Source organism: Garra rufa, chromosome 15, assembly GCF_049309525.1.
Source record: "Garra rufa chromosome 15, GarRuf1.0, whole genome shotgun sequence".
NCBI classification, from domain to species: domain Eukaryota; kingdom Metazoa; phylum Chordata; class Actinopteri; order Cypriniformes; family Cyprinidae; genus Garra; species Garra rufa.
Window position 1 is genome coordinate 316,818 of NC_133375.1, and position 22,096 is coordinate 338,913.

Sequence of the window (22,096 nt, forward strand, 5' to 3'; positions counted from 1 at the left end):
TCAGCTTCAGTCTTTGCACCAAAGGCATCACAATACTTGCCAGAATGATTACTTTCTGCTACAGTAAAACAACCCCATAACAGGACTGATCCAGCTCAATGTTTGACAATGGAGATGGTGCTCCTCTGCTAATAGGTTTAGCCTTTTTTGCACCAGACATACCGCTGATCCATAGGTCCAAAACATTCCAGTTTAGCCACATAACTTCATAAAACATTCTTTCAGCATATGAATTTTAGCATATTCAAGTCAGCATTTTATGTTCTTCTTGGTCAAGAGTGCTATTTGGCAAATGCCCCAACATGACATCCATGCTTGTCAGTGTTCATCTTATACTATACATTCAAAAGTTTTCCACATTGCAGGTTTTTTCTCAGTTGCTCTGATTAAACATTTTATGATATTGTGGTTTTTTTTTTTCTTCAACACCCTCCTAGGTTTCCTGGTACAACACATTTTAAACGAAGGAATAAGGTTGCTAGCTGTGTCTCTAGGAACTTCTAATGTCTTGGAAATCTTCATGTAGCCTTAGACTTTCTAATACAATCAAACTATTACTTCTCTATAGCTTTTGAGAGAGCTCCGTTGTCTTTGCCATATTTGCTACTCAACTTCAGCACATTCATGGGCTAAATGTATGTATGTGTAACAGCTCAAGCTAGTTCTGTTTTCTAATTGAGTTTCTAAAGGCTTAATTGTGTTTTAAGACTATTTTGTTCCCCACCATACAAATAAGTGACTAAAAAACAGCTATGATGAATAGGGGTTGAATAATTATGACATAGCTGTGTTATCAAAAAACCTTAGAACACAACATTATCACTTTTAATATGCCACTTATCTGCAATTTTTATAGCAGCCCTGGATCTTCAGAAAAGCTGCACAAAATATGCATGAGATCACTTTAGCCTATCTGTGACACAAATGTCCTTACTTAGTTTACGAAAATTGTGGAAGAAATTAGCAATTTACCAGAACTAGCTCCAATTTTTTTTTTTAATTTACGCACCCACATGTTGTTTCAAACACCCATGACTGTCTATCTTTCATGGAACATAAAAGGTATAAATTATGTGTACAGCCAAGGCCACGCTGGTCGCTATAACAGGTAATTACAATAAATGAAACTGAACATTTCAACCATCTAAAAGGACGCAAATGCCCCAAAGTTTCATAAAAGTAATCCATATGACTTATGAAATCATACTGTATAGCTTAATAATAGCTTTGTGGATAAAGACAAAACTTTGATTGCTTCAGAAGACTTTTTGAAGCTGAAAAGCTGTAGTCACAATTCATTGTAATTGCATGGAAAAGAGTAACTGGTACATTATTCAGCCAGCAATGAAATGGGGCGACTACCACTGGGAGTGCAGACAGTGATCTGCAGCCCAGTACATCTGAATGTGTGTTTTAATCCATGTGAGCGCTAATATGATGATAGAATTTTGGGTGCACTGTCGCTTTAAGGATACTGAAGACACCATTGACACCTTGGCCTGCACTGCAGCAGCTTTGTACAAGATCTCACCAACTATTTACCTGACAGCTAAAACATGTCTGGACACTCTGATGGAAAAATTAAGACTGTTCAAAAAACAAAGACTTTTTGCTGTCAGGATCAAATGACGTTTGAGAACAGGCTTTGTTGTTAGTCAGCACATGGGCTCTGGAATGTGACCCGTGATATAGCTACTGCAAATATCTCAGATTGGGAATATGCTGTAAAACTACAATACTGCTCTTGGGCGTGAACGGTTTGTTTTCCCTCTGATACTGAACTGAGGTTTACAGCCTTTATCTCTCCCTGTCGGCCTGCTCGCTTACCCTGATTTGACCTTTGATAGTTTCAATAATCTTATGCAACAATGAAAAAAAAAATAAAGACACCGTTTTCGTCTAATCAAAAGACTCCAAGTCATACAAGGGCTGGTCCGTCACAGTCTTAAATTATCAGTATTTAAGTCATACACCTCACAAACGTATTACAAAGTCCTTTGGGGAGGGAAAAGAATAAAAGACATTTAATATATTGCACAAGTCATTTAATTCAATAGTAATTTTAAATAGGCATGAGGTAATTCCCATTTCTGACCAATCCGGTCAATATCAATTACTGCCCATTATTACCGTTTTTTTTTTCCATTTTATTATTTTATTTATTTATTATTTTATTTATTATTGTTATCATTCTATATAGAATGTTTAATTATTAATGCTTATTATTTTTACATTTTGACTATATTCTCCATTTAATGCTAACCTTCAGCAAATATCATAATGTTGTACCTAAAATGAAAATGTATATTTTATTTATAAAATGAGACAAAATCTGAATTCTAATATGAATATTAATTTTGTAAAATGTTTTTTTTTTTGCCAAATAAATTCACACTGTATTTTTTTTACTCAAAATAACTAAGTAATTTTATCTTTTATTTTAAAATTAGACAAAATAGTATAGAAATGTAATATGAAATATGAAAAATGTTTATATATAGTTTATTTCAAAATTGGACAAAAATCATCATTAAGTCTTTTAATATGAATGAACTTAAATATTTATTAATTTTCATACTGTACATTATGATGTTATGCTTAAAATTACTTTTAGCTTTTTTTTTAAAATGAGACAAAACGGTATAACATTTTCAAATTAATATTCATTTTTCATACTTTAAATTGTATATTTTTGCTTAAAATGGCTTTTTTAAAATTAGACAATAGTATGAATATTATGAAAATAGTATAAATAAACATGAATATTTCTTACTGAAAAATAAGTTTTTTTTGCCTAAATCAGACTTATTTAAATTTGTTTCTTTTAAAAATCAGATAAAATAATTTTATACTGTAAATTATATATTTTTGTTGCCTAAATTGACTTATATTTGAACAAATTTTACATTAGTTTAACATTTAGAAGAAAACCAATTTTAATATGAATAAACTTTAATAATAATTTTATACTGTACATTATGCCTAAAATTACTTGCATTTAAAGTAATTCAAGTTATTTTAAAATTAGACAATAGTGTAAAAATGAATTTTATATGAATATTTACTGTCAATTATATTTTTTAACCTGAATTGACTTGTATTCAAAGTAATTTTAGCTTTTATTTTAAAATTAGACAAAATAGTGTAAAATTGTAATATAATTGTTATTTTCATACTGTATTTTTTGCCTTAATTGACTACGTTTTTGTTTTAAAATCAGACAAAATAGTATAGAATTAATATGAATATCAATTTTTTAATTTTTGGCCTAAAATGACTTTTATACAATTTTAGCTTTTATTTTAAAATTAGACAAAAACAGTATTTTAATATGATTATTATTTTCATACTGTAAATTATATAATTGACTTGCATTTAACTTTATATTCATTCATTTTTCATAATGTACATTATAACGTTATACCTAAAATAAATTATATTTAATGAATATATTTATGAACTGTATTTAAACTAATAGTTTTACCATTTTAAGATTAGAAAAAAAAAAACATGTGACCTGCATTTAAATAAGATTAAATGGCTTAGATGAACTGGCATACAAATTTTAATAACAGCCATGAAAATATCTTACCAGCCAGAATAATGATGTACTTATTTTTTCACAACCTAAAAGACAGTATAACTACTTTCTAAAACATTTGAAACACCTTTCTTACTCATTCTCACAAGTAAAGCATTCATGATTAATAACAGCACAAACACATCTTCTGAAATACAAACATTTCAGCATAATCTCTACCAGCTGACACCATTCACACAGCATACAGTGTCATACCGCCCAGCCTTATTGCACATTTACAGTACCAACTGTGTTTTGAAAGGACCACATGGCTCATACACCCCTGATAATGATGTAATTAAAGAAAGAATTTAAAGAATCTGGCCATGTAAACACTGGAGATAGGTCAGCGTCTGTGTCACGCTGTCCTGAACTTAACATCAACAGGAGAAAGTGTGTGAAAGCCTGAAATTGGCTCCACACACGGGACAAATACAAACCCGCACGCTCTCCTCTACCCAGCGTGACCCAGTTGAGGCTACGGATGTCGCTGCATTCTTGGAGAGTTTGGTCCGGGGGAATGCAAATCTACCCCATCATTAGCTCTCCAGGCAATTAGCAGCCTTAACGATGCCTCTGTTCGGGAGGATCTCTCTTAATTACTGTGGCCTCTAGAGAGACTGGCTGCTCTGCGCTGTTGCTGATTTTTTATGTAATCACAGAGGCGGCGGCGGCCACATTTCCCTCTCCTCAGAACCTCAATTAATCCAACATGTTAGCGAGGATCCCGGCTGCTCTCATTAACATCAGCTCAACAGAATAGAACTTCACTAGGTTCACATAGAATCACTGTGAACATTTTTGCTCTGGCTGCCGAATCCATCTGAATATGGCATTTAAAGGAGTAGTTCACTTTCAGAACAAAAATGTACAGATAATGTACTTACCCCCTTGTCATCCAGTATGTTCATGTCTTTCTTTCTTCAGTTTTGAGGAAATTTAGTTTTTTGAGGAAAATATTGTCAAACGTTCAAACAATTTTTTTCAATTATTTTTCAAACTGCCCCCAAGTTTGAACTTCCAAAATGCAGCTTCAAATGGCTCTAAACGATCACAGCAGAGGGAAAATGCTCGTCTTGTCTAGCTCTGTGTGTACTCTGTGTAGAGATTAAAAAGTCTATAAATTGTGAATGTTTTTTGAAAATAACCAATCGTTTTGCTAGATAAGACCCTTCTTCCTCAGCTGGAGTCATTTAGAGCCATTTGAAGCTGCATTTAAACTACATTTTGGAAGTTTAAACTCAGGGGCACCATAGAAGTTCATTATGTGGAGAAAAATCCAGAAATGTTTCAACAGTTCTTTACGACTGAAGAAAGAAAGACATGAACATCTTAGATGACCGGGGGTGGGGGGGAAGAAACTATTAATTTCACCTATAGCTTAAAATCACACTACACTATTTGTTTTTAGGGACTTGTCTTGTTTTTTTGAAGACTGGAGTAATAATGCTGAAAATGTAGCTTTGTATCACAACAATAAATTAAATTTCAAAATATAATAAAAGAGAGTACTATGTAATACATAAAAAATATTACTGTTTTTACTGCATTTTGCGTCTTTCAAAAACACTGAAAAAGGACCTTTATTCCGCAAGAATGCAATAAATTGATTAAAAGTGACAAACATTTATGAAATTTTTATTTTAAATATTTATTCATGTGACACTGAAGACTGGAGTAATGATGCTAAAAAATTAGATTTGTCACACAATGATAAATGATGAAACATTCTAAAAGAGAATACAGTTTATTTTAAAGTGATAATATATTAAACAATATTACTGTTTTTACTGCATTTTGAGTTTTTTTAAAACATTAAACAAATTATACTTTTATTCTGCAAGAATGCATTAAATTGATTAAAATAGACCAAGACAATTAGATTTTTATTTTGAATAAATATAATTTTTTAAACAGCAAATCAGCAAATTATGATTTCACGTGACATTGAAGACTGGGAGTAATGATGATGAAAATTTACATTTGCATTAAAACAATCAATTGCATTTTAAAAAAATAGAATATAGTTTTTGTTACTGTAATATAACAATATTACAGGTTTTACTGCATGTTGAGTCTTTTAAAAACACTGAACAAAGTTAAGACTTTTATGCAATAAATTGATTAAAAGTAACAATAAAGACATTTATAATAAGATTTTTTTTTAATAAATTCAATGAATTTAAACTTTCTCATACATTATAATGTTATGCCTAATTTGACTGGCATTTAATTTAATTTTTAAAATCGTATTTAGACAAAGAAACATTTTATCATGAACAAACTTTAATATTAATTAAATTTTTATACTGTACATTAAAATATAATCCCTAGAATGACTTGCATTTTTTTTTTTTTTTGCCCAAAATAACTTATTTAAACTGATGGGGGTTTTTTTGGTTTGTTTTTTTGCATTTTAAAACCAGACAAAATAGTATAAAATTAATAGAAGTATAAAAAATGTTTTATACCTTTTTATACTTTGTTTTAGTTTTTTTCCAAATTGGCTTGAATTCAAACTAATTTTATTTTTTATTTTAAAATTAGACAATTTTATATGAAAATCTAATTTTCAACATGTAAATTATATATTTTTGCCCAAATATTTTGTTTGTTTTATAAAAGTTTGTAGTAAAATTTTTCATAATGTACATTACAATGTTATGCCTAAAATGACTTGGATTTAAACTAATTTTAGCTTTCATTTCAAAATCAGACAAAGTAGTATAGAAATTTAATATGAATATTGTTATATTTTAATGTAATAATATTTAACAATTACTGTTTTTATTGCATTTTGTGTCTTCTTTCAAAAACATTTAAAAAAATGTATACTTTTATTCTGCAAGAATGAGAATTTTTTTTGAGCCAGATTTTAATGATTTCATATGACACAGACTGGAGTAATGATGCTAAAAGTTTAGATTTGCATCACAAGAATAAATTACATTTTAAACTATATGAAAAGAGAATGGTTTATGTAATAATATTTAATAATAAGTTTTTACTACATTCTGAGTCTTCCTTCAAAAACACACAAAAAAAATTAAATAAACAAAAAAAAAGCATGCATATAAACAGAAATGCACAAAAATTGGTCATCACCTTTATATATAAAACTTGTGCAATAAAGATTGTTTCAAAGCTGATTCACAGTATTAAACAGGGAAATGATCTGACAGTGGTTGCCAAATTGCAAGAAAACCAACCTGAACTAGACAGGACATCTATTTTAATTTATTAACAGGACAAGATTTTAGCACTTTACTAATCCACAACAAACACTCAAGAGTTGAAACATTTTTCAGTGAAAATTTTCATAATCAAGGAAGGAAAGGCAGGGAGGGCAGCTCTACAAGATAAAAATAGACATTGTTCGGCTGACTGAGAAAGTGAAAGTATTTGCATCTTAAAAATAAAAGACAGGTTTAGGAGAGTCCATGTTTCCATGTTGACATTTGCTGCCATTTGCCAAAAGACCATTAGCTTGAGTTCCTTTTACTTCAGCAAGAGGAAACTTAAGGAGATGTGAGAACGGAAAACTGGCAAACCGGTGAACCAGCTATGCACATTTAGACACATAGTAAATGCTGTGTAATACTAACTGCATAGTAACACTGAATAAGCTGATCCTCTTGCTTTTCTTATGAACAAAGTGAAAGGACTCTGCTCATTGAAAATGTTTCCTAACAACAAACATCAGTCCATGACACAGCTATCAGGGTAGGGACATCAGGGACTGGTAGTGCTGGTTCAAACTGACCAACTTTCCTAAATCTTGCATGACATTTTAATTTAAAATGAGGCATAGTGTTATGACATAACACAAGAATAAATCCAAATACCTCAGAACTGTAAGAATGGTATGTAAACTATTACAAGAACTAGTTTCAGATGAAAAGCCAGTAATCCTGGATCTGAATGGAATGGGTGGCGTTGATGTGAATGAGTCACGGCTTTAGAAAAGGGATGCACTAAAATAAGTTCTAGACCAATTATAGAAATTAAAATGAAAACCAAAAATAGAGACATATGATTCTGGGGGAAATAAATAAATAAATGCTACACTTGATGCAGTCAGTGCAAAAAGTCAATACAAATACGTAGATATGCAAGGAAGTATTTAAATTTAAAATTTACATGAAAATAGTTAGCCTTTATCATTTTATGGTAGTATGCCACACCTAGAGTACTTCAAGAATAATAGTAGTGACTAGACATTTTGTCAAAGTTTCTGTTATCATATTCGTTTCTGCTTATATTCTCAACCCATTTTGTCTTTTATAGCACAGTTCAATAGCGTTTTTACCGAAATTGCAATGGTTGTCATTTTAGTGCAATTTTATGCCTCTAGGTCATGAGGAAAACAACATTTCACACTTACATAACCAAAATATTCTAAGCAGGAATTGAGCTGAGAGGTTGTAAAAAAACATGTGCATAATTACAACTGTTTCACATCCAAGTGAGGGGGTGTTGGTGTCTGTGAAAGTAAGAACGCGTAAAGCTGCCTTTTTGGTACGGTACATTGGCACTTAGTTTAAACTTGAGAAGGTCAGAGGATTTCTGAGAAAAGGCTAAAGAGCGGTGAAACCTGACATGCCAAACATAAGACTTTTAGCACCTATTATTACGAAGCAAGTTTGAGGATAGTGAAACGGTACAAGCTCACAAAACCCGACAAGAAGTCATTTCACACACGTTTATTTAAATACAAGAATTTTAGTACTAAAAATGTGTCTAGATCTGAAAAATGATTAGTTGCGATTAATCGATTCAAAATAAAACTTTGTTTGGATACTATGTGTGTACTGTGTATATTTATTACATATATAAATACACGTATACATTAAGGAAAAATATGTTTGATTTATATGTAAAACATTTACATTTATATATAACAAATACAAATATTTTTTTAAACATATACATACGTGTGTGTGTGTGTGTGTGTGTGTGTGTGTGTGTGTGTGTGTGTGTGTATTTATATATATATACACATAATAAATATACACAGTACACATACAAAGTATGCAAACAAACTTTAATTATGAATCGATTAATCGCGACTAATTGTTTTGCAGCTTTAGATTTGACACCCATTAACTGTTTTGAATCAAATTGTGTACTGAATCGTTTATGTGTGGAGAAAACCACAATGTTTGTCTACACACCGCCGTTCAAAGGTTTGGGATCAGGAATAGTTTTAATGGAGTCTCTTATGCTCATCAAGGCTGTATTTATTTGATCAAAAATATATAAAAAAAACTGTAAGATTGTGAAATATTATTGCAACTTCTAATAGTGGTTTCTTAATTTAATATACTTTAAAATAGAATTTATTTCTGTGACACCGCACTGAATTTTCATCATCCATTATTCCAGTCTTTAGTGTCACATGATCCTTCAGAAATCATTCTAATACGCTGATTTATTATCAATGTTAGCAACAGTTGTGCTGCTTAATTTGTTTTTTTTTTAAACCTGTAATACTGTTTTTCAGCTTTGATGAATAAAAAGTTAAAAAGAACAGCATTTATTCGAAATAGAAATCTTTTTATCCATTTAACACATCTTTGCTAAATAAAAGTATTAATTACTGACCTCAAACTTTTGAATTGTAGTGTTTGTTGTAACAACATTTCTATTTTGAATAAACACTTTTCTTTTTAACTTATCAAAGAATCCTAAAAAGTATCACAGGTTCCTTAAAAATGTTAAGCAGCAATACTGTTTCCAACAGTTATAATAAATTAGCATATTAAAATGATTTCTGAATCTAATTGATTATGTGACTCTGAAAACTGGAGTAATGATGCTGAAAATTCAGCTTTGCTTATAGTATATTAAAATAGACAACTGCTATTTTAAATTGCAATAATATTTCATAATATCACTGTTTTTTTTTTTTTAAATCGTACTGATCCCAAACTTATGATTAATATTTTCATGCCTTATAGTTGCATTTAGCAGATTAGAGCTGGGCGATAATATAGTTTACACTTTGAATTATGTGATGATATAATCAAACAGTTGAGATTTGCTATATCTCAGGTCAAAGATTTTCTAAATCTTTGCTAAATTTCAAAGATTTTCAACTCACTGTAAATGAAAGATTTTTTTTTTTTTTTTTTAATTGCACTGCATTGTATAAATGAAAAACCAGACACAAAATGTTCATTTTGCATAACAGTCATGAAAATAATGACAGAATTATGACAATTTTTGGATGAAATATGATTCCAACATTCAACCACCTGGACAATATTTTAGCTCAATTTACAGATCTGTAAATGAAATCACCTGTTTGTACTATATTATTAAACGTAAAGTACTTTACCAAGCTTTTTAATTCTTTCCAACTCTGACACCAATTCTTCATTTCAGATGCTACTCTGAAATGCTTACAGAAAGCCCATTCTGCTTCCTTCAGAGTAAAAACTGAGTGACCAGACAGTAAGGTCAGCCAGGAAGCTCTCTGACTGAAATAGCATGCAAATGAGGATATTGAAACTGAAAAAGAACCCTAGATATTCAGTGCAAGCCTTACATCCAGTAACTTTAAGAAATGTCAGTATTTCTGGTTGTGCAGTAATTACTGCTCCTCTATATACTACAGTCATCAGAAGGCATTCCAGGTTTCAAACTGAAAGATCATCTCCTGTTTGTAAAAAGTGTTAGCAAAGTATTAAAAAGTATAAGCTTTACCAAATCAAAACACACTATGAGCATCCTGTTTGAACAAGTAGTTAAATTAGTGTTGAGTTTAACCTAGCGAATGTTGTGTTTTGCGCACATATTTACCCTGAGGTGAGTCTCTGTCTGGCATTTAGTCAAGAAAAATTGTGAAAGGTTTAAAAAGCTGAATAATTATTTTATTTTCACAGCAAACACCTTGAGTGACAGGTCAAAAAGCTGTTCTCCAAGTCTAGTATTCAGATCTGTGGGAAAGTCATTATATAGGAAGCAGTTATGTAACAGTTCTGGATGAAGAAGCAAATGTTTTTAGTAAGTGTTTGTGTGCCTGTGCGAGGATATATTCCTAAACTTTGCCCTCATTTTACTGCTGTTGCTTTGGATTACATCTAAAATCTGGTGGAAGATGTGAATGAAGATTTCTGGTATAACAATACTACATGACATGATCAAAACAGCAGATGTGGCCTGGAATATTAGCATACACTCACTTGCTCACTCACACACAGCTCAAAGTCATTCAACAGCTCTAAAATAGCCAGGATTTTTCCACATCTCAGTCTTTCTGAAGAACAGAGGAATCAGATATGATGCACGCACACATTCATTTCACCCATGTTCACACATGACTAACTTTTGCACTAGTCGGTTCAATTAAGTTAAAGAATTAAAAGATTAGTTCACTCCTAAATTAAAATTTCCTAATAATTTACTCACACCCATGTCATCCAAGATGTTAATGTTTTTTAATGTGTTTAGTCGAAATGAAATGAAGGTTTTTGAGGAAAACATTCTAGGATTTTTCTCTATAGAGTGGACTTCAAAGGGAATCAGCAGGTTGAAGGTCCAAACTGCAGTTTCAATGCAGCTTCAAAGGGCTCTACACAATCCCAGACTAGGAATAAGGGCCTTATCTAGTAAAACGATCGGTTATTTTCTAAAAAAAAATAAATAAATAAATAAATTATATACTTTTTATCCACAAACACTTGTCTTGCACTTGCTTGACTTGACACCTTACGTAATCATGTTGGATAGGTCATGGCAGTTAGCTCTTCATCTGTGTACCTTGGTTCAAAAACTTAAGGTAGGGTGAAAGACTTCAAAAATCACCTGACATAGCCATTTTACCTTTTTTGTAAAGGGTAATTGACTTTTGTATGCATGCTCACTTTGCAAACTCTTGGTTGGTACTTTTGCCTATGTCACGCATGACCTTTCCAACGTGATTACATAATGCGTAAGAATGCACATGCGCATCTTCGAGCTAATGCAAGATGAGCATTTGTGGTTAAAAAGTATATAAATGTGTATTTAGACAGATAATACCCTTCGTGTAGAGCCCTTTGAAGCTGCATTAAAACTGCAAATTTGGACCTTCAACCTGTTGGCTCCCATTAAAGTCCACTATACAGCTGAGGTCATAAGTTTACATACACCTTGGAGAATCCACAAAATGTTAATTATTTGACAAAAAAAAGAGGGATCATACAAAATGCATGTTTTTTTTTTTTATTATTATTATTTAGTCATGACCTGAATAAGATATTTTATATAAAGAGACGTTTTCATATAGTCCACAAGAGAAAATAATTGTTGCATTTATTAAAACGACCCTGTTCAAAAGTGTACATACATTTTTAATACTGTGTTGTTACTTCAATGATCCACAGCTGTTTTTTTTTTTGTTTTTTTTTGTATTTAAACCTTTTCCAACAATGACTGTATGATTTTGAGATCCATCTTTTCACACTGAGGACATATGCAACTATTACAGAAGGTTCAAATACTCACTGATGCTTCAGAAGGAACACGATGCATTAAGAGCTGGGGGGTGAAAACTTTTCTAATTTGAAGATCAGGGTAAATTTAAGTTATTTTGTCTTCTTGGAAACAAGTAAGTATCTTCTGTAGCCTCTGAGGGGCGGTACTAAATAAAAAAAAAATTATATTTAGGTAAAATAAGAAAAATGTACACATCTCCATTCCATTCAAAAGTTTTCACCCCCAGCTTTTAATGAATCGTGTTTCCTTCTGAAGCATGAGTGAGCGTTTTGAACCTTCTGTAAGTGTTGCATATGAGTCCCTCAGTGTGAAAAGATGGACCTCACAATCATACAGCCATTGTTGAAATGGGTTCAAATAGACAAAAACACTGGAAAACCAAAGCATTTGTTGGACCTGAAGAACAGCAGGTGGTTTAACTGTTGAGGACAAACAGGGGACTAATGAACAACTATCACTAAACAAAAAAAATACAGCTGTGAATCATTCAGGTAACAACACAGTGTTAAGAATCAAGTGTATGTAAACTTTTGAACAGGGTCATTTTTATAAATTCAGCTATTATTTTCTCTTGTGGACTATAACATTTTATGTGAAATATCTTATTCAGGTAAGTACTAAATAACCAATGACATGCATTTTGTATGATCCCTCTTATTTTGCTAAAATAAATAACATTTAGCAGATTCTGCCAGGGGGTATAAACTTTTGACCTCAACTGTATGGAAAAAAAACTTTTTTTCGACTGCAAACCATTATTTATTAATACTTAACATACCAAAAGAGTGTTCAGTAACATAAATTCTTGCTATGAAAGTAAAGTTGGCATCAGGAACTGTGAAATGTATTTGACAGCTAAAACTACACATTCCCCTCCCATCACCACGAAGTCAAATGTGACACCACATTTCAGTTCACGACCTTGGCATTGCTAGCGTCTCAGCCAGAAACAATGTGACCAGGGTGTGATCTGAGTTCAGATCACGCTACAGACTTGAGACAGACTTAAAGTAACAAGTATTACTATTAAAAGGATTCAAAGTATGAGCCATAGAGTAATAAATCAATACACTGAGTGTATAGTGTAGCCGCACACCCCAAACCTACCGAACACGCTGTGCTGTTTCTCCCATGATCCACTCCCATGAGCTTAACACTGTCACACCTGCCCAACACACACCCAGAGCGCCACAACAACACAACACCTCCCCGTTCTGGTTAAAACACGGCAGAATAAAACATTCCTCCCATTCTTATCACATTCAGTGACAGTGAGTCAACGCTGATACCTGCCATCCCATTACTGATGTAGAAACATCAAACAACATGGCACAGCCAGAAGAAAGAAACGCAAAGGGCGTTGGGTGGAGATGAACAATTGAAGACGTGAGCTCAGTCTGAACAATGGACGGACGATGTGTTGGCATTTCAAAATTTCACTGAATGAATCATTACAATTCTGCATTCCAGCGGTGGATAATTAGCGTGAGTTTTCGATATTGGGTATTTATATCTTCGTGACGTGGGTTACATAAAGCAATTCACTTCTCTGCTGTTATGTTTGATTTGTTTGGCTGTCATAGAGACAGAACAAGATATTATGATCATGACTCAAGAGCAGGAGGTATTCACAGGCTCTGCGTTCTGACAAGTATATGTTCTTAGCCACAGGCCACAAAGTCACAGAAGGCTTGAAAAAATTGGAAGGAAAATTATTAGTTAATAGGCTGCTATGGTGGTCCTTTGGTTTACAAGCCATAGAATAATGTAGGACTGTCACGACAGCAATATTTCAGTCGTTTGTAGCAATACTAGCGAAGTGTCATGATTCTCAAATACCACAGCAAAATATTCCTTATGTGCATAAAACGCTACTGAACCATTTATTTTTATTTTATTTTCAAAAAATGAATTTTTTTTTTTTTTTTTTAAATTGAGGTAAATCAAATTAAACTCAGTTTAAACTCAAATTTAATGCAAAAGTCAAATTACATTTAAATTCAGTTACAGTAAAATAGAAAACAAATTAAAAGCGTTAGATAAACGTAAATTAAATTAATTAAATTAAGTTAAATAAATGCTATAATTAAATTTAATTACACTAAATTAAAATTTGAAATTAGATGCTACTATACATAATTAAAAAAATGAAATTAATTTAAATAAAAAAAATACTTAAGTTCAATTCAACCAACCAACTCAAACCAAGTGCAAAATAAATTAAATTATATTAAAATTCAATTACAGTAAAACAATAAAATTAAAAAGCAATTTACATAAATGTAAATTAAATAAAAGACATTAAGCTAAATGAAATTATATAATTACATATAAATAAACATGAAATTACACAATTAAAAAGTTAATTTAATGCTACTGAACTTTTTTAAAAATTGAAATTTACATTTAAAGAATTAAATCAAGTTATATTTAAACTCAAATCAAACAATAAATTAAATTAAATTAAAACTCAATTACAGCAAAATAAAAAAAATGTAAAAATTAAGTTACATAAATGTAAATTAAGAATGACACTAAGCTAAAGTTGAAATTAAGTTAAATTAAAATAAATTTAAATCAAATTAAAATGCTACTGAACAATTTCAGTAATTTACATTTAAAATGACTTAAATCAAATGCAAAAATCAATAAATGTAAATTAAATAAATTCCATTAAGCTAAATTAAAATTTAAAATTAGATTACACTAAAATTTACATTTAAATTAATAAATTAAATTACATTAAATTATATTAAAATTCAGTTACAGTACATTAACAATTGAAAATAAAAAAGCTTACACAAATTTAAAGTTACACAAATGTAAATTAAATTGCAATAAGATAAAAAATTAATTTAAATCAAATTAATTAAATTTAACTAAATTAAATTAATCAAATATGTAACTGTTAAATTTATCAAATTAAAGATTAAATCAATTAAATTAAAAATTTACATTTAAATGAAATAAATTACCTTAAAAGTTAATTTTAAGTCAAGTTAATTATAAGAATAATCTTGAACTGAAATCAAATTCAATTAAAATTGCATTTAAATAAAATTAAAAGCAAAAATTAAATAGAGTTATGAATCAAAACCTCTTAAATAGCAATAGTGTCTACATGAGCTCACCACAATACAGATGAAGCCTCAATCCAGACCCAGTCTGCAGGCTTCTCCCTTCACAAAAACAAGATTGCACTTCTCTATATTTGCAGACACAGCCATGAATTCACATCTGACTCAATAGCAACAACGAATTCAGAACTGACTCGATAGCAAGGATGAGCAGTGGTTAAATTCTGTCGTGACTATTTTCAAAGGAAGTGGTTAGAGAAGACCCAGTTTTTGCTAAAAAGTACGGCTGCAATCGAGCATAGGTTTTAGGCCTCAATTACAGCTCAAAAACACAAGCTAGATTTTGCCCTGAACAGAGAGCCTGTGGTGCAGACAGACATACGCCATCATTACGACTACCATATTATCCTGTTCACTGCCTTCAAATAAGAACACAGACAGCCCTCAAATGCTACAAAACAGAGAGAAGGCTGACAGGAAATGTGGTAAGAGACAGAAATTCAGCAACGAGATACCACATTGTGCACACAAACAACCGGACTACTAGAAATGAAAAACACAAGCACTTTTGCAGAGAATGACACGCTACTTGTTGCCCTTATATAGAGATGTTTTGGGCGTGTGTTATGCAAATAAGCCTCATTAAAGATGCAGTCATACTTAAACTGCCAGCTGTTCTTTAGAAAAGTCCCACAAATTCTTTGGTTTTTCAGCATTTGTGTGTTTTTGAACTCTTTCCAACAATGACTGTATGATTTTGAGATCCATCTTTTCACACTGAGGACAACTGAGGGACTCATATGCAATTATTACAAAAGGTTCAAATACTCACTGATGCTCCAGAAAGAAAAACAATGCATTAAGAGCCAGGGGGTGAAAACTTTTGAACAGAATGAAGATGTGTTCATTATTTTGCCTAAACATCATAGTTTTTCTATTTAGTACTGCCCTTCAGAGGCTACAGAAGATGTTGGGTTTCCCAGAAGACAAGTTAAGTTTAAAATCTACCCTGATCTTCAAATTCAAAAAAATTTAATGCTTTGTGTTTCCTTCTGGAGCATCAGTGAGTGTTTAAACATCCTGTAATAGTAGCTTATGAACAGAAAAGAAAAGATGGATCACAAAATCATACAGTAACTGTTGGAAAGGGTTCAAATACACAAAAATGCTGGAAAACCAAAGAATTTGTGGGACCTGAAGGATGTTTCTGAAGAACAGCAGGCAGATTATATAAATACATCAAGATGTTGCTTAGTCAATGAGAACCTAAACATCAAACATTTACCTCGTTTGACCAGTTTGTTTAACGCAAAAGTAGATGGAGTAGATGCTATATTTTCACATTTGGAACTTAGTACAAGTTTTACAGTTGCCAAATTCTTTGCAAGCGTCATGCGTGTGAACGCACTTCAATATAATCTGGATTATTCACCTTTAGAACCAAAACAAATGCATGCCTGTGCACCTCCTGTGGATTCTTTTGCATGGGAAGCTTTTCTGCAGATAAAAGAAAAGACGTGCACTCAATTATGAAATGAAAGAGACACTCAGTCTCTTTCATCATCAGCAGCTGACAACAGATCATATCAGAGCAGGCAGTTTCCTGTGTATTTGAGCATGTGGTGCAAATTCTTGCTAAACCAAAGAGACTTTGCATATGCTGAAAGCATCCAAAAACTGTGGTTTTCAAAGAAAAAAAAAAAGTTCAGCTTGGTGCCCGCTATGAAATAGCCGTCAGAATATGGAACTGTATGGAATCGCTGCTATGTATGGGATGCTATTTTGTGGTTCGGTTGACTATCAAAGCCATAAACTGTACTGGTACTTCCCTTGGTGGTCTCCATATGCGGGTGATTTATCGTACAGCTGACCGGGTTTTAGTCCAGAGACATGTGCAATTATAAGACATGTTTGTGGTTGTTATGTCTTCCACGGCCTATTAGCACTCTGGGTATATCTGAATTGAGAGAGCAAGAATGCTTCGTTCTCAGAGGAGGAGTTTCAGGGGATGTTTACACAACACTGTTTTTAACTAAAAATGGGAAACTTTTTATGCACTTTGGCATTTCGCTTCTACCTGATCTCATGACGAAAATGCAAGCTGCAGTTTCCAACAGAAATGAACACTAGAGGCTGTAAAACAGTGAGCACTTGCAGTCATTTTAGTACACAGTTATGATTACAGCTCCATATGTTTCGCTTTATGGGCGTAACAAGCTTGCTTTATAGCTTAGCCGGCACAGAATTGGATTTAGGATGCGTAATCCTTGGGTACAAATCCCATAAAAAAACATGACTCATGATGAAAGAGCTGAAAGATGAGAGAAAAAGCTAAAAGGCATGCTTGCGATTGTGTTTTTACAACACCAACCCAAATTCCCAAAGACTGAGTCAAACTGAGTCCAAAATTTCTGAAAGATGCAGTTTTTCGTATTCATTCAAATTCGTCACGCACAGAACATCACAGTGGGTCTGCATTGTCAAAACACCTCTCAAAATGCTTGCTATAAATGTAAAAAATGCCGATAATTGAACCCAATTTTTTTATGATGAACGAAAGTTTTGGAGGCAGTGTGTAAACGTGATTAACTCAATGTAAGGTTGTATATATTTTTTAATGTGCAAAAATTCTTAAGCTTAAGACTGGCCCACCAAATGAATTGTATTTAATATTATTTACAAGTTAGGTCCTCATGGTTTTCATTTTTCAAATGTCAACAATGTAAACAATTATCTTTAGAAGCTGTAAATAAAGCAAAGATCACTGAAGTACTTTTTACAACAAAATACTAAATTAGTAATTTACTAATTTCAGTTTGACTGTATTTAATGTTTATTCTGTACTGTTATTTGTATTTCAATTTAACACTACTTCATTTTTTATATTTTATGTGCTTTTGTCAATTTTACTATTTTTTTTTCAATATTACCATTAATGATTCATTTTTAGATTTATTAGGTTATTATTTATTTTTATATTTTATTTTAGTGCTATAATTTCTAATTATCATTTACTTAATCTAAATTTTATTATCATTTCACGTTTTTTTTTTTTTTTTTTTTTCATTTAATTATTTCAGCTTTTTTCAATGAAAAATCTTTATTTTAAAACAGTCTTATTGATTAGGGAAGCACTGAAATGAAAATTCTGGGCCAAAACCAAAAATTCTAGATGCGCTTGGCCAAAAACCGAAACCGAAATTTTTTTTTTACTATTTTATTAAATAATCCGAAATCATTGTGTGATTTTTTAATTTAACTCAGTTTTAATGCATGAAAACGCACAGTCACAATGGCTAGAGCGAGAGTGGACACTGCCATATATTTCCGGCTGATATTTTCTGTGGTTTTTCTTTTTTCGGGCCAAAAACCAAAAATGCTGTTTTCAGCTGACAATTTTTGGCTGCCGAAATTTCAGTGCATCCCTATTTTTAGTTAACAATAACCCTGCTACTGACATTAATTTGTTAACACTAGAAATTAATATGTTAAACAATAATATTGTTTTTTACAGTGCCAATAAATGTCATGCCAAAAAACATGCTAAATTAAAAAAAATAATTAATTATTTAAAACATGAATGAGATGAAAGTGCGTTTAGGGCTGATGGACGTTTGGTAAAGCCCAGTAATTGTAAGGGAGAAGCTCGAATTGAGGGTTTAGAAGAATTGCACAGGTGGAGACAATAGAGAGGTACAATAGGTCTCTGAATGGGTTTGGTCAATGCATAGACACGTGAGTACAGAAACACGTCTGGCTTTTTCCCATCAATTCAAAAGTATTGCTCAGTCATCATTCACATTCAGGGCCCAGTCTCAAAGCTGCATTCTACTCACTTTAAACCTGCAAAGAGCAACAAAACAGGAGCAACTAGTAGAAACTGGTGATTTTTAATGCAGCTTTGAAGAAGTCAGACGTATAATGATTTTTGAGGCGGGCCATGTGGGTTTGGACTTTAATCTGTAACTTTTCACATTATTCTGCATAACTGAATCAGAAACATTCCAGACTGTCCCGAGGCAAAACCCCAACCAGCATTCAAGAAATTTCACTGAAATTCTTTAATATATTAAAAACAACTGTGCAAAAACAAATGCACTGATGAATCACAGTCTATTTAAAAGCAAATATCAAGCAGAAGTATGCATCTTAAAACCAAGTGAGCTGCCCTACCTAGACAACATTTTTTGAGCATCATCAGCACATAAAATCAAGTGTTTCCAGTTGCTTTACATTACATTAGCTACTGTATTCTGGTCTCTCACCCGTCCAGTTCTGATTTCCTTCTAATGTAATGCATTTTAAAGCTTCATATGGAATAACATCTGGTTATGTTTTGAAGGACATGTTTAAAGTGTAAGGGTGTCCTAAGGTTTTCCACTCTCCATTAGGATTTCCACCTCCATCAACATGTTTAACCTTCTGGCATCCTCTGGTCATCTTTGACTGAAAAGCTTAACATTTTCATATTTTAGAATTTTTACTTAAACAGAATGGTACTAAATTGGTAAAAGTTTTGGCACGTGCTATTTGGACACAAAAAATAAATACATAAACAATGGACATGGTTCTAAAAGGTTGAATCATCCTGAAAGAAACCGCCAAAAATGGCCACATTGGGAATTAACGGGAAACCAATTTCATGGTGGAATCATTTTGTACTGTGCCAGAATGAAAACTTCAGAAAAGCCAGTTTTTGCGATATCAACTTCAAATTTGGAACACAACTTGTTTAGTTTAGAGTAAAACATGCTTTGGAAAAAATAATAATATTCCATGTAAAATTCAAAACTAGTGTTTTTGTGCATATTTCATAGACTTCTAGAACTTATGTCATTTTAAGTTTTTAACACTTCAGCAATAATCTGGCAAGTATTTCTATAAAATAAGACTCCAAAGCATTCCAGATTTACGAGGTAGTTGAAAATATCATTTTCAGGTTTATGCTTCAGTTGTTGTTTTTTTTGTGATAACAACCTCAAATTTAGAACAAGTTAAGGTTTTAAGTTTAAGAAACTCAATTTTGGGAATTAAAAAAATAATAATAATATTTATAATATATGTGCGCATTTGTCATAATGATAGACTTCTAAAACTACTTTTTTATTTCACTTAAATTTTTTCACTGCAGCAATAATCTGCCAAGTGTTTCTATAAAAAAAAAAGTGTTTCAAAGCATTTAAGATATATGACATTTTAAGTTGAATTTTTTTTTTTCAGGTTTATGTTTTAGGATTTTTTTTTTTTTTTTTTTTTTTTTTGCGATATCAACTTCAAATTTGGAACACAACCTGTTTAGATTTATGACTTGCAATCTTAGAGTAAAACTGTTTAGGAAAATACATATATACATTTCATATAAAAATTTAAAACTACTGGTTTTGTGCATTTTTCATAACAATAAACTTAACTTCAGTAACTTTTTATTGCACTTAAGGTTTTTTCACTTCAGAAATAATGTGCCACGTGTTACTATTAAAAGAGACCAAACTCAAGTCTGTGGTCCAAAGCATTTAAGATTTATAACAGTTTAAGCTGAAATTTTTATTTTCAGGTTTATGCTTCAGGTTTTTTTGCGACATGGACCTCAAATTTGCAACACAACTTGCTTAGATTAATGACTTGCAATTTTTGAGTAAAACATGTTTAGGAAAATACATATATACATTTCATATCAAATTTAAAACTATTGGTTTTGCGCATTTTTTATAACAATAAACTTTACTTCCATAACTTTTTATTGCACTTTAGGTTTTTTCACTTCAGAAAGAATGTGCCAAGTGTTTCTATTAAAAGAGTCCAAACTTAAGTCTGTGGTCCAAAGCATTTCAGATTTATGACAATTTAAGTTGGATATTTTTTTAGGTTTATGCCTAAAAAGTTGTTTAGAGTCAATAAATTGCTGCACAAACAAAACTGATTACCACAAAATCCCCTAAATATACAAAATAATAAATAAAACAACATTATCAGACTAAACGCCTAGCTTCAATTGTTCTTTTTGGCCTTTGTGATTCTATATAAGCAAGAAAAATATGTCTGAACTTCCTGTTTTTAGTGTTTTTAAAGTTTTTAATCTCCCAAAAGTAATATTTTGGTCCACTGTGTATTAAAAATAGAAAACACACTGAAAAGTGTGCTTTGAGTGATGGAGAACTATAGGCTCACTACTCCTCTGAATTAAGATGCAGTGTTACAGCTGTTGTGTCGATTCAAATGGCGCATTAGATCCATTTCATCAGTTAAACAAGCTGAAACATTTCGTTTTTCTCCAGTTTCTCAGGCTTTTCAGTATAGACTCCGGATGCGATTAAAGTGACACAGTGCAGCAGTAACAGGGAAAGACTAAAGGATGCTGAACTGATGCCATGTTTCTCACGCTTTACCTGAAGTACCCAAACGCACAGGATGAGACAAAACATCACTTCTAAACAAATACAACTCATATTTACTTCTAATATTAAGAAAAACAAGCACTTACCTGGAAAGTAGTTGTCGCGCGGTTCGGAGTAATCACAACTCTGCGTTTGACACCTGTGCGGGTGACGTCAAAAGCACGCACGCGTCCTGTGTGAGCTCGGAGAGAGTCGCTGCTCTTCTTTTACAAAGTCACACTCAGTCCGCTTCCTAATGCAGACCTGATTGAGACACTTTCAGCGCGTCAGTTTTTAGCTGTGCACTCCATGTGACCAAATTCCCACACCGCCCAGTTTTTTTCTAACTTTTCCCGAGTATGTTTTCACTGTAGAGATGATGATGGAGCATCATGCGCGCACTCCCCGCTCACATGCCACGTGTTGCTGTCAAAATAAAGGCTGGGGGTGGGCACGCGAGGGTGGCACGCGGGGCGTGTCGAGTAGGTGGGATGAGAGAGAAATATGATTTTTAAAACAAATATTTAGAACACTCTGTGCCGATGCGCCACCTGCTGGCGGTGATAAATGATGTCAAAAAGGGA

The 22,096-nt window shown here is 32.1% G+C and overlaps 1 protein-coding gene across 1 annotated transcript in view; it reads right to left on the reverse strand.

Moving 5' to 3' along the window:
* Nucleotides 1-21,925, reverse strand: part of pdlim2 (PDZ and LIM domain 2 (mystique)) — a 95,025-nt gene extending 73,100 nt beyond the window's left edge. Inside the window, exon 1 of the mRNA XM_073819239.1 lies at nt 21,620-21,925. The gene's annotated coding sequence lies outside the window, so the exon portion shown is untranslated. The remainder of the gene's footprint in view (nt 1-21,619) is intronic.
* Nucleotides 21,926-22,096: the final 171 nt, after the last annotated feature.